Source organism: Rhipicephalus sanguineus, chromosome 1, assembly GCF_013339695.2.
Source record: "Rhipicephalus sanguineus isolate Rsan-2018 chromosome 1, BIME_Rsan_1.4, whole genome shotgun sequence".
Lineage (NCBI taxonomy): Eukaryota > Metazoa > Arthropoda > Arachnida > Ixodida > Ixodidae > Rhipicephalus > Rhipicephalus sanguineus.
In genome coordinates, this window is record NC_051176.1 from 100,062,726 (window position 1) to 100,075,772 (window position 13,047).

General features: G+C 48.1%; 1 protein-coding gene across 1 annotated transcript in view; it reads left to right on the forward strand.

The window, feature by feature from the left end:
* The window catches only part of LOC119394458 (cytochrome P450 4V2), a 76,494-nt gene that overhangs the window by 53,277 nt on the left and 10,170 nt on the right, over nt 1-13,047 (forward strand). The window lies entirely within an intron of this gene.

Sequence of the window (13,047 nt, forward strand, 5' to 3'; positions counted from 1 at the left end):
CGGCTGCTGGTGTGCAAGGTCTAAAGAATTAAGGGAGATGCTTAAAACTTTCTAAGAACATGAAGACGAAAGCCTAGTTGGGCTGTGTATTTCACCAAGCACGAGGACTGTGGTTCATGACCCCTTTAAAGTGTGGTTGTCCCTCTTGTCCGTTTCTGAATGACTGGAGAAGTAGGTGAAGTAGGTAACCGTGATCTGTAACGTTTCCCAACTCAGCAATTCCTCTCAAACTGAGGAAACGCGTGGCAGTACTCCACTTTTGAAAAAGTGGGCACGACGCATTTGTTAACATCCCACTACATCTCTTGATAAGCGTAGCGTTTTCTAAAGCGGTGAGGAGAAGAGAACGCTAATACAGTGAAACCTCGGTGATACGAATATCACGGGACCACCAAAAATATTCGTATCATCCGAAATTCGTATCACCAGAAAGCATGGAAAATTAGCATGCGACAAATGAAGGGTGGCGTACAATTTCATTTATTGTTTTTCAGGGCCGCAGCAACGTCAGGAAGAACCCTGAATGATTGTCAGTTGAGTTATTGGATGTCGGCAATCATACCAGCATTCGTAAATATAAGGCCCGTACGCGCGTATTTAATTTATGAACCAGATGCGTTGTGACCCGCGACAGAAGTAGCCCCTTCCAAATTTTAGTATGTTTTTTTGTATGACACCGGAGTACTGCAGCGAAAATAACTAAACAAGAGCTTTGACGCGATGGATCAAGGCCACAAAGTTACAGAACCACGGTCCTGTGTTATGATTTCTTTATCGCGGAGGTGTCAAGGATGTTTTTTGGGTGATTTACGGCTGTGCCCGCACAAGTGAGAACTCGACGGTCGCGCATGTTGACATTGCGAGAAAACGTTGGTTTTGAGGCTTGACTCCTTCGCTAAGGCCGTCCTCGCCTTCTTTCGGTCCTCGTCTACCTTTCATAGGATGTCTGATGCACGAGGCAGGCACGTGTAAACACAGTACAACGACAGCAGCCCGCATCGACACGTTAGAAAAAAAGAAACATAGCGCTAATGTCCTAATCTAAACGCGAAGGCACATGGAGGCACCTAAGAGCCTCAAAGATTGCGCACACAATCTCGGAGGCTGCGACGCGTCTGTGAAGGTTTATTCTGACCGTAAGAGAAGTGTTTTTCTTACACCGCGATTCTGATGCTTTGGCGGTGCGGCGCGCATGCCCACGCCTGCGTTCCCGCACTCGCACGTGCTTGGCGCGTCTTCCGCGACAGCGCGGACAGCACCTCTTCGTACCTGGGCGGTAGCGTACGTTCGTATCAAACGTCGCTGGCTGAAAGTCGGTTCGCAACAACCGCACTCCATTACATTGCAGGTCAATGGGCCTTGGCCGGGACCAACGAAAAGTTCGTATCACCCTGAAATTCGTATGAGCTGTGATCGTATCACCGAGGTTTCACTGTACATGAAGGGAAACCACGGGGAGAAAGAAGCCGCTGTCTCGCCTTCGCACTCAAGGATGCTCAGGGGCTCTTTAAATTGTTTAAATCGCCAACAGTGGCACAATATGCGATGTCGGTGAAAATGTGTGCTATCTGAATTTATAACAGCGCCGTAACTCAAACTGCAATAGGTCCGCTGCGGACGGATCTATTGCTGCAAACCGTCAACAAAGCGATTGTTGACGGAAGTTGTTGCAGGAAATTCGCGTAAACGTGCACCCAAGTTATTGCGTGCCGCTCCGGCTAGAATCGGTGACGTACTTCGCATGATAAGCGCACATATGTCTGGTGCAACAGCTGTCGTGATAATAACCGAGAAACGGGGCGATGCTCGTTCTAAGGAACAAGATCTGAAGTATTAACTTGTATTATCGCCGCAGAACAGCGCGTAATACAATATCGCCCTTTTGCTTTGTTTTCGCGAAAGAACAACGCTGGCAATGATTACATTTATTTTAAATGCGAAGCATTTATTAACGAACTTCGGCCACTTTGACCGTATCTATCTATCTATCTATCTATCTATCTATCTATCTATCTATCTATCTATCTATCTATCTATCTATCTATCTATCTATCTATCTATCTATCTATCTATCTATCTATCTATCTATCTATCTATCTATCTATCTATCTATCTATCTATCTATCTATCTATCTATCTATCTATCTATCTATCTATCTATCTATCTATGTAGCCGCCTACGACTTTGTGCCCTCGGGACCGTTTCATTAATGGGATGTGTACCAAAATTGGTATGCTGTGACATGACTGTATGGCGAGCATAAATGACAGTTCATTGCATGAAAAATTCGGCAGATCATACGCGCTGTGGGAATCGGTTGCCATGCGAAGCAGTCAGAGAGTACTTCTCTGCTGTATTTTATGGCTTTGAGCCAAGCGTTACGAGGTGGATCGACGTGTTTTTGGAAGTATAGTAGCTGTGTGTACATCGTGGGCTTTCCAGGCACGTCGACAACCAACACTAGCGTTTAAAGGGTAACTTATGGTGCGACGTAACCTCAGGCTTCACGTTAGAGCCCATATGTCAGTATTATCGAAACTAAGTGCACCTTACGGTGCAGTCGTGTGAATATGCATACGTAACTTTCCTTAATATATTCATCCGGGTTCGAGCAATGCTTCAATATAGCACGCTGAATCATAGGAATACAACTTTAATGTTTATTAGACTGCTATAAAAGCGGAGCTAACACTGGAACCACAGGCGTTAATTTGATATGACGCCTGTATCCTATTAGTACAATATAGTGTTTATTGCGTTTTTGTAAAATTTGATAGCCAGCACCACAACCATAATTGACGTTGCACCAACATTACGCCTGCATAGGCTGTTTTTCCAAACCAGTTTATAGACATGGCGTGGCTATGTCGTAGAATACCTGATTGCCACGAAGAATGCTTGCTTTCGTTTCCTGCTGGGAGCTTAATTTTTATTCTTTCCATTCGTCGGGTGAACGCTGCCGATGTCGGTTTTTCTTAACGCTCTCGCTTTTAAATTACCAATGTCAGTTCTCGCCGTTCCTGAGTAGATATAAACTGTCAATCACCTGTGGCGCATACCCGTTCACCGCGTCCCGTGCATGGCAAACGGTATGTGCCACAAGTGTCCGAAGGCAAGGGTTTGACGACGTACGCGACAGGATTTTCACGTTATTCATGTCATGTCCCGACAGTCACATTCGTCAAATCCTCTTACCCTGCCATGCCAATTTTGGTCTGCACCAAGTTAAGGAGGCCGTCATGAGAGCACCCAGACGTAGGCGGTTAGATAGATAGATAGATACATAGATAGATGCGTAAATAGAAACGCTCAAAGTGCCAGAGGTTCGCTAAGAAATGCTTATAATTTAAAATCATGGTATGCTTGTCATGAGCGGCATGATTTACTACCACGGTCTTGGTGTTCTCGCGGCTGTTTCGTTAATTTGATATATACCAAAATTGGTACGGCGTAAAAAAGTATATGGCAAACATAATTTTCAGGTCGTAACGTGCAAATCATGACATGCATGTCATGTGCGGCATGATTTACATGATACAATCTTGGGGTGCGCGCAGCCGTTTATTAAATTGATATATATGCCAAAGTAGGTACGGCGGGACATTTCTGTACGACGAACATAAATTACAGTTCGTAACACAAAAATTATGACATCCATGTCATGTACAGCATGACTTATATTCTAGGCTTACGGTACGCTCGCGGCCGTTTCACTAGCTCTATGGATATCAAAATGATATCGCGTGAAGTGAATGTATGACGAACATAATTGACAGGTTGTAACATAAAAGTCATGATATGCATGTAATGCACGACATGATTTACATGCCACGCTCATGGTGCGCTGGAGGCCGTTTCGCTAGCTTCGTATATCCCAAAAGTGGTATTGCCTGACATGACTGCGACGAACATAAACGACAGGCTGTCACATGAAAATTATTATATGCATGTCATGTACTGCTTGACTTAGATTCCACGCTCATGGTGCGCTGAAGGCCGTTTCATTCACTGGATATACACCAAAACTGCGTCACTTCACTACATGACGAATATAAATGAGAGGTCCTAATATCCAATCATGGAAATATATCATGTACGGAATGATTTGCATGACACTGTCTTGGTGCGCTTCCGGGTAGGCATGGGAAGAGTACGTGAGGAACATAAATAATAGGTCATGCATTGTATATACAAGGATTTACGCGTCATTAGCGTGGTATATACCACAATGCACATGCATGCATGTATGACGAACATGCGACAGTGACCTAAGTACATGTCATGACATGAATGCCTTTATTTGCCTCAAAGGCAAACAATGTGATGCATGCACCTCCTTGCTGAGTGCTCCGCATTACACCGATTCCCACTGTGCGGGGAATCTGCTTACTTTTTTTATTTTTTATGTGTACATATGCAGCATTCTGGGACGAAATATAGTTAGCCTTCCACGAGGGCCCAAGGAAAGGCTGGGATGCTGACATTGCCACAGATCCTGTTTAAAAACATTGAGGAGCTTATTCAGCGGATCTCTTAATAGGTACTCCGCGCGAGCGCCGAAACGCATGTTGGACACCATATTTTCACAAAGCCGGCATTTTCTTGATGTGTACGATTCTCTTCATGTCAGCTTTACATCTTGTCCTGCAGAGGCCTTCCGTAACACGAAAGTGTACGAAACCTTCATAGAGAGTGTTCTATTTTTACATTTGTTTTGCAATGCGGGTATAACGCTTTCATGTGGTTCAGACATATTCAGTTTATGCAAGCATGGATGTGTAGCCCAGTGGCTAAGAAACTCGCCTTCGGAGCGTGGGGATCCAGTTTCAAATCTAGGCTCGCCAGGAAAATTTACTTAGTTTATTCGTTTATTTCTGAGAGTATCCTGTCGGCGGATACTAAGTAATCCCCGAAAAGTGTCATATGGAGCTTCGCTGTAAAACGATAGAGAAAGGGGTAAAGAGCTGGCACTGCTATAGAGCCATGCATCCGAGTCTCGTTAGTGGAGAGTCTGCTTTCCTGTGCATTGGGTACCACAAGCGGACGGTTCTGTCAGTACGCGCTTTCTGGCCCGCGCAGTTTGGATTGTTGTTGTTGTTGTTCCTCAGACATTTGGCGCAACCTACCTCGGGGGATAGGCCATGAATCGGACGCTGCCTTTCTTAAAGAATTAATTCACTTTCTGAAGGAAACGGTTTTAAAAATTAATAGTTTATGCATTACATATTAACAGTACAACTTCATAAAGCTTAAAGAGAAAAATAAAAACGAAAGAATAACGGCCAAAAATACATGTATATACAGCTGTGATTAAGGAAAGAAACGTTCCAAAAAGAAACTGAACTAAGTTACACTTAACATTCAAGTCTTTTAGTCTCTGGTAGGAAATTGCATACAGCGTCGAAAACACTCCTGTGGCTAAGGAATGACGTGCTACACTGGGCTGAGATTTGTTTTTGTTTTTCTTCGCTGCAGCTGGGTCTCTGGGTTTCATTGATCTATGCATAGGGTGAAAGGTTTTTCTTTTAGCTTGAAGAATACACAAGATTGCTAGGGCTATCCACAAGCTATCACTGCAGCTGCCTGCTGTGCAGCGTACAAACCCAGAAAATAGACTGAAGATGCCTCGTGAACTGAAAAACTAGTTATTTTTCATGATAAAAAAAAAGCTAGAACAGAGACACACGGTCAATATTTTGTAAATGCAAGCAGCCCTCTTATATTGTAGTGGCATCAAAACACACAGCTGATGTTGCCGTGATAAGTTCCACCTGTCGGTGTCAGCTGAACAATGTAAATCACAAGCATGCGTCACAATCAGATTTAAATTCTATACGAAAGCTGCGAGAAGACGCGAAGGGGCACCAGAGTTTAACGGGGGGGGGGGGGGGGGAGGGGGTTACAAACACCCGCAATTTTCTTTTACGAACGTCACGTTATGAGTTTTGGTGTATCGGACAGAAAACTATTTATACTGTCATGACATAACGTGATACATTGCTCGACCTTATTATCTGCCCCTTGAAACCCTCGACCCCGTACAACTGAGGTCCACCATCCGTAATGCAGCGCCACGTGCAGCCACAGCCGGGGGTATAGAACAGATGAAAACTTTCCACGACAACTCTAAATACATGCACGGGTGGAAAAGGTTTTCCTGTCGTGTAGAAGCAAGAATTTTCGAGGCAGAGCGTACTTATTTCGCACTCCCACAGGTCATTTTTCGGCAGGCATTTTGAAAACGCAAGAGACGCGCGCTTTCAGATCGATTGAGTGTTACCACTTTATCGCATAAAACACTCATTGTGATAACGCCTGTTGCGAAAGAAATGTGTAGCTGCAGGGGCCATGAAAAGCGTCACGAACCTTTCATAAGCTTTTGTCAACGCGCCTGATTGCTAGCTACGGCCGCTTATCAGTTCGTGACGTGTATCGCTGTGTGTCGGCTTGTGTCTTTTTCCCTTTTCCCATGTTAAATGAGTGCATTGAAAATACAGCGGAAAAGGCACGCCGCCTGTCACTATCACAGTGCCGCTGCTGCCAATAAGAGACCTTCACACCAGAAGCGGTTATATTTAAACAATGCAGTCCCGAGAAATTGCACACAATCTCACGTCAATATCAGACAAAAACGGCCCTCACTTGAAGCCAATAAAAAATACTCCCGAGCGGCAAATCGACAGTGCGATAACTTATCTTTCGCCTGAGAGCCGGCTAAACTTTGCGCAATGGCAGAACGTCATTTTGAGAAGGGATAAAGTACAGTTACACATTGGCGCAATAACTCTGTAACTTGAAGCATTTGTCAGCTTCGGAGTACCGTAACTGTAATTGTGGCACAGCTGAAGTAATCCCAGCGCCGCGATTCTTGTCGCCGGCGTACAACTAATTTAATAAAATCGAAGAAGCCGATGAATATCATTCGCTATACGTTATTGGAAGCTTCGTGTGTGCTTGAGAGATGGTTATGTGTTGACTTGCTAAAGTATAGCTGATTGGGCCAGTTGGTGGTTTATACTGAAGGTAACAGCACAAGAAAGCACGGCGACAAAAAGCAAACACACAGGACAAGTGCTGGTTCAAACTGAATTTTATTGACATGAATGCGTCATATAAGTATCTGCGGAACAGTCACAAAAAAACAACATGAAAAAATGCGCTGGCACAAAAGCAGCAAATACAACATCAACAATCACAGTGGCCTTGCAACGCAAACGTTCACATTCTGAGAGACAGAGCTCCATGTCAGATGGCGCAACTAACGGTTCGCTTACGCACCCGCTCCTCGCTCGCACCACCTAAGCTGCCTCACCGATTATGCGCGCTTACTCAACCTTCATCTTATCGAAAACTGCGGCGCACTGCAACTACGGAGTGCACCCACGCGTGCTCACGTGCTGTGTCAGGAAGCTTTCTTTACCATTAGGTACATTATTGGCATGCTCCCGTAAGCGCTCATTTAGGCAACTGCCCGTGTGCAGTGTTTTTTTTTCTTTTCTTTTTTTGCCCGTACCATTACTTTCTTGCCCTGTTTATCTTCAGTATACCGGGTGTTCAAAGTTGAGCTTTATGATTTTGTTAAAATTCAGTACTGGAAGAACGTGAAAACCACATTTGCACATTAGTTATGTATCGAGGGGGACGCAAAGTGAGACAATAATTATCGCTGTCAGACGCCCCCTTAACTAAGATTGAATAATCAACTTTTTAATGAGCGCAGAAAGCGGGCATATTTGTATTGTTGGGTATCGGGTGTCTCAGCTTGCGGCTGCATCTGCGCAGGGCTGATAGACGAAGCGCACAAGGCGACGGTGAGTTAAGGCAAAATTTATATACATATGAACAGAGGCATTACATATGCGGCGCTGAGGCCGACAGCTTATTGGGCTTGCACTGAGGTGTGACGACGAACCGGGATTTCTTCGTTCGCTGTACCCGTCTCTTCGCGCAGCTTGGTTCTTTTATAGCCCAGGGATCTCTTGCATCAGCCAGTAGTTCGAAGCCTCTAATCAGGAACCGCCGTTGGTCGCTGGCTTGAATCGGACCCGTAGATGAGAGGACTTGCCGCATCCACGGAGTTGCCGTCGGTTGCATCAGGCTACCGCCTTTGTTGGCGCCCGTTGCATCAGGCAGTCTATCGATGTTGACGCCACTTGCGTCAGACGTTCTAACAGCTTGAATACCTTGCCGAAGCAAAGAAGTTTGGGTTGGGAGCCCTGGAATAACTGTATTTAAAAGTTCGACACAGTCGCTTTTCCGCACAGTTACACTTGGAAGAATTCTTCTAGCATGTCTGTGCCCCCATGCAGATATCCTGCTGCAAAGTTTAATTGCGGTTTGCGTGATTACGCATGCAAGACGGTGAGGATCGGCGCAATGTTCCTCTTAATGACGAGCAGTCATTGCTTGCTATCGCCAGCCCGTAGCAAAAGGGTAACCGTTATCATCTTTGCCTATACCATTGACCCGTTGTCAGATTAAACGACGCACGCAATTGCCGTGGCACATAGGGGAGGAGCTTTGCGCCAGCGCTCACTGTCTTTCATGCGTAACCATGCAAATCGCAATTAAACTTTGCAGCGGGATATCTCGGGGCACAGACATGCTAGAAGAATTCTTCTAAGTGGAACTGTGTAGAAACGCGACTGCCTCCAAGTTTTCAATACAAACATGTTCACTTGCTGCACTCATTAAAACGTCCATTATTCAATCTTAGTCAATTGGGCGGCTGACAGCAATAATTATGGTCTCAGTTTCTACCCGCCTGGATAAAAAACTTATCTGCAGAGATGGTTTTCACGTACCTCCCAGTGCTGAATTTTAAGAAAACCATAAAGCTTAATTTTGAACACCCTGTATGTCGACGCTATATGTACACTATCGTCCTTTATGAAAGGGAACACGCGAGCGCGTAGCCAGCACTGTGTAGCGGTCGCCGTCAGCGCCATCAGCCGACAGCTAAGGAAAACACGTCCACTAGATTACACTCCTCCGCTCGCGCAATGGGCGATGCCTGCAGCTCGTCGTCTTCTACCAACAAATCGAGAGCGGTGCGCGAGCTGCAGGCAACGCCCGTTGCTCGATGGGAGAGGGAGCGTAAACTGGCAGCGCTTGTCCACCGGCCATATCTCGTTATTTTGTTTGACAATACATGACGCCAAAAGTGGACACGCTTTCTTCAGCTCTCGGTTGATGGCGCTCTAGGCAGCTGCCGCATAGAGTTACTGTATATGCTACCTTTAGGTAGCAGAGTTCCGCATCTGTCTTCCAAACGCCGCTAGCAACCATGCATTGCGAAGAAGCCGACGCACGGGCCAACTTTTGTATTTTTGGACGCCGCCTCTGCAGCGAACTGAATAAACACTAGTCGTCTATAATCAATGCTTATCTCCGGTCTTCGACACGCCGGACATGTTAATTGCCGACACGATAGGCATGTCGCCTGCACAAACGGAGGGCTACTTCAACGCATAGCTGTGGTTGCTAGCCGGACCTATGCGCAACTCTGCTACCTAAAGGTAGCATATACAGGAACTCTACTGCCGCAGAGCGCAGGCCACGCGCTCGCGTGTTACCTTTCATAAAGGACAACAGTGTACAAGTACTATGCAATCGTTGGATTACACTGCACAGTATAGCCCACAATGTCTCTCTCTCTCTCTCTCTCTCTCTCTATATATATATATATATATATATATATATATATATATATATATATATATATATATATATATATATATATGGAGAGAGAGAGAGAGTGCCATTGTGGGCACAATGGCACACAATGGCACTCTCTCTCACTCTCTCTCTCTCTCTCTCTATGTATATATATATATATATATATATATATATATATATATATATATTGCCACGCCCGCTTCTTCTTTTATTTTGATGTGTTCGAGTTTGACCAGCAAGGACGGTTATCAACGCTCGACGCTGGCCCCGAAGCAGTGTTCGAGAAGCTTCACGATTTTGGTAGATCGTTTTGTTAAGATTGCGCGCCGCACGCGAATGTTCCAGCTTTGTCGAGAGATAACACCGCCACCAGCGATATTGCTGGAAAGTTCCATAGCGCCTGTATAAAAGCCGACGCGCTTGACCGCTTGTCAGTTGATCGACGGACGACGCCCTGTTCGCCGCTATCATTGTACAGCGTGTATTGCTGTATTTCTAGTTCTCATTTTCCGGCCACAAGTTCGGCCAAATAAACAGTTTCAACCTGCAAACGCCGACTGCTGTCTTCGTCGACGTCACGACCACGTGACATCTGGTGGAGGTGCTGCTTCATGATCCGGACGCCACCGCGGAGCGCTGACCCAAGCCCAAGCCGCGACGAGGACGACGGCAAGGAAGTCCCGGATCGTCGAACAAGCCGCAGACAGAAGGGACTGCAGCCAGAGCACGGGCTCCTTCCCGAAAAACCCAGGCAGCCGCACATCTCAACATCGACCACAGCGACGATGACCGACCACGTGCAGCCTGCGCCAATCCTTTTTCGCCAGCCCAAGGAGCCGCCAACCTTCCGCGGATCGTCGTTCGAAGACCCGGAAAGCTGGCTCGAAGCCTACGACCGAGTCGCCCTTTTCAATTCCTGGACCAGTGAAGACAAGCTACAGCATGTCTTCTTCGCCTTGGAGGACGCAGCTAGAACATGGTTCGAGAACCAAGAGCGAACCCTGACAACATGGGACGTTTTTCGCAGCAGGTTCCTGGCAACATTCACCAGCGTTGTCCGCAAGGAGAGGGCCGAGGCTCTGCTCGAAACCCGCGTGCAGCTGCCAAACGAAAACGTGGCCCTCTTCACAGAAGAAATGACGAGACTGTTCCGCCACGCAGACCCTGAGATGCCTGAGGAGAAGAAAGTTCGCTTCCTCATGCGAGGAATCAAGCAGGAGCTGTTCGCGGGACTAATCAGAAACCCACCCAAGACCATCCAAGAATTCCTCGCGGAGGCAACAACAATCGAGAAGACGTTCGAGATGCGCACTCGGCAGTATAATCGCCGCGCATTCCAAGACAGCGCAGGAGCTCATGCCCTCGGCTCCGACGACTTGCGCGAAACGATCCGAGCCATCGTGCGAGAGGAGCTGCGCAAGCTCGCACCTTTTGCACAGCCCGAAGTGACGTCGATTGCGGACGTTGTACGCGAGGAAATCCAACAATCACTGGGTGTTCCTCAACCGGCACCGCCGCAGCTGCAAGCAATGAGCTATGCTGCTGCAGCCCGACGCAACGCCCCCCCTCCTCGCCCACGTCAAGACGCCGCGCCGCCCCAGCAGTTCCGCCGCCAGGCACCACCGCCGCCACCACCGACGTCATACCGCCCGCCAGCCGGTCAGCGATACACGCCGAGGAAGACCGATGTTTGGCGCGCCCCCGACCGTCGTCCACTCTGCTACCACTGCGGAGAAGCTGGCCACACCTACCGCCGCTGCCAGTATCGACGGATGGGACTGCGCGGGTTCGCCATCGACGCGCCGCGTCCAGAGCAGGGTGAACGACCACGTGACATCGCCGACTATCTGGAAGGAGCGCAGTGGACCCCCCGAGGACCTTCCCGATCGCCGTCGCCAGGCCGCTACGCCTCTCCCCAACGCCGCCAGTACACTGGCCCCTTCCGGGGCCGGTCGCCTAGCCCGTATCCGGAAAACTAAGGGCAGCAACCGATGGAGGTACGGTTGCTGTACGACGAAACATCGAAGATCCTCCGCCGCCGACGACGACACCACGACGAAACCTTGAAGACCCGACGCGAACCAGACGGAGCCCTGACGACGAAGCCTCGCGGACCGAAGTGGACCTGACAACGCAACGGGGAAGCAGCGGAACAAACCGGCGTAGCCGTGACCCGACGCCACGACCTAACTGCAATGCAAGACGACGAACTAGCGACCTCGACGTCCTTATCGACGGCCACAACGTCACAGCTCTCGTCGACACCGGAGCCGACTATTCTGTCATCAGTGGACCGTTCGCCGCGAAGCTGAAGAAAGTTAGGACAGCCTGGGAAGGCCCAGAAATCCGGACAGCTGGAGGTCATCTAGTAACACCGGAGGGAATCTGCACAGCGAGACTCACCATTAACAACCGGATTTATCCCGCGAACTTCGTAGTCCTGCAGCGTTGCTCGAGAGAGGTCATTCTTGGTATGGACTTCTTAAGCCTTCATGGTGCAGTCATCGATCTGAGATCCAAGTCGATAACACTATCCACAGAAAAAGCACTACCGCCGTACACACCGCCAGAAAAACACGCCTTGAATGTGCTGGAAGACCAAGTCACCATTCCCCCTCGCTCCAGCGTCATCATTTCCGTCGGCACTCAGAAATCAGCAGACCTGGAAGGCGTCGTCGAGGGCGATCAGCACCTGCTTCTGAATCGTCAGATTTGCGTCGCAAGAGGCATAGCCGAGCTGCGCGATGGCAAAGGAAAGGTAGTGCTGACAAACTTCAGCCACGAATATAGGCACCTAAACATTGGTACGACGGTCGCCTACATCGACGAATTCGTGGACGCCAGCAATGCTTTCGCCTTCTTCGATGCTACTGAACCTGCTTCGAAGGATCGAGATCCCCAAACAGATTTCGACGTCAACCCGAGCCTCCCGAAGCACAAGCAAGACCAGCTTCAAGCCCTGCTCCTGCAATTCAAGGACTGCTTTTTGTCGTCGTCAAGAATTCGACAGACCCCAGTCGCGAAACATCGCATCATAACAAAAGAAAGTGCCCGACCAATCCGACAGAGCCCGTACTGAGTTTCGACGCGAGAACGCGAGGCTTTTAAGAAACAGGTCGACGAAATGCTACGCGACGACATCATCCAGCCGTCGAAGAGTCCGTGGGCATCCCCGGTGGTGCTAGTGAAGAAGAAGGGTGGGACTCTACGTTTTTGCGTCGATTATCGTCGCCTGAACAAAGTCACGAAGAAGGACGTGTATCCCCTTCCCCGGATAGACGACACCCTGGATCGATTACACAACGCAAAGTACTTTTCGTCGATGGACCTCAAGACCGGTTACTGGCAAATAGAAGTCGACGAGAGAG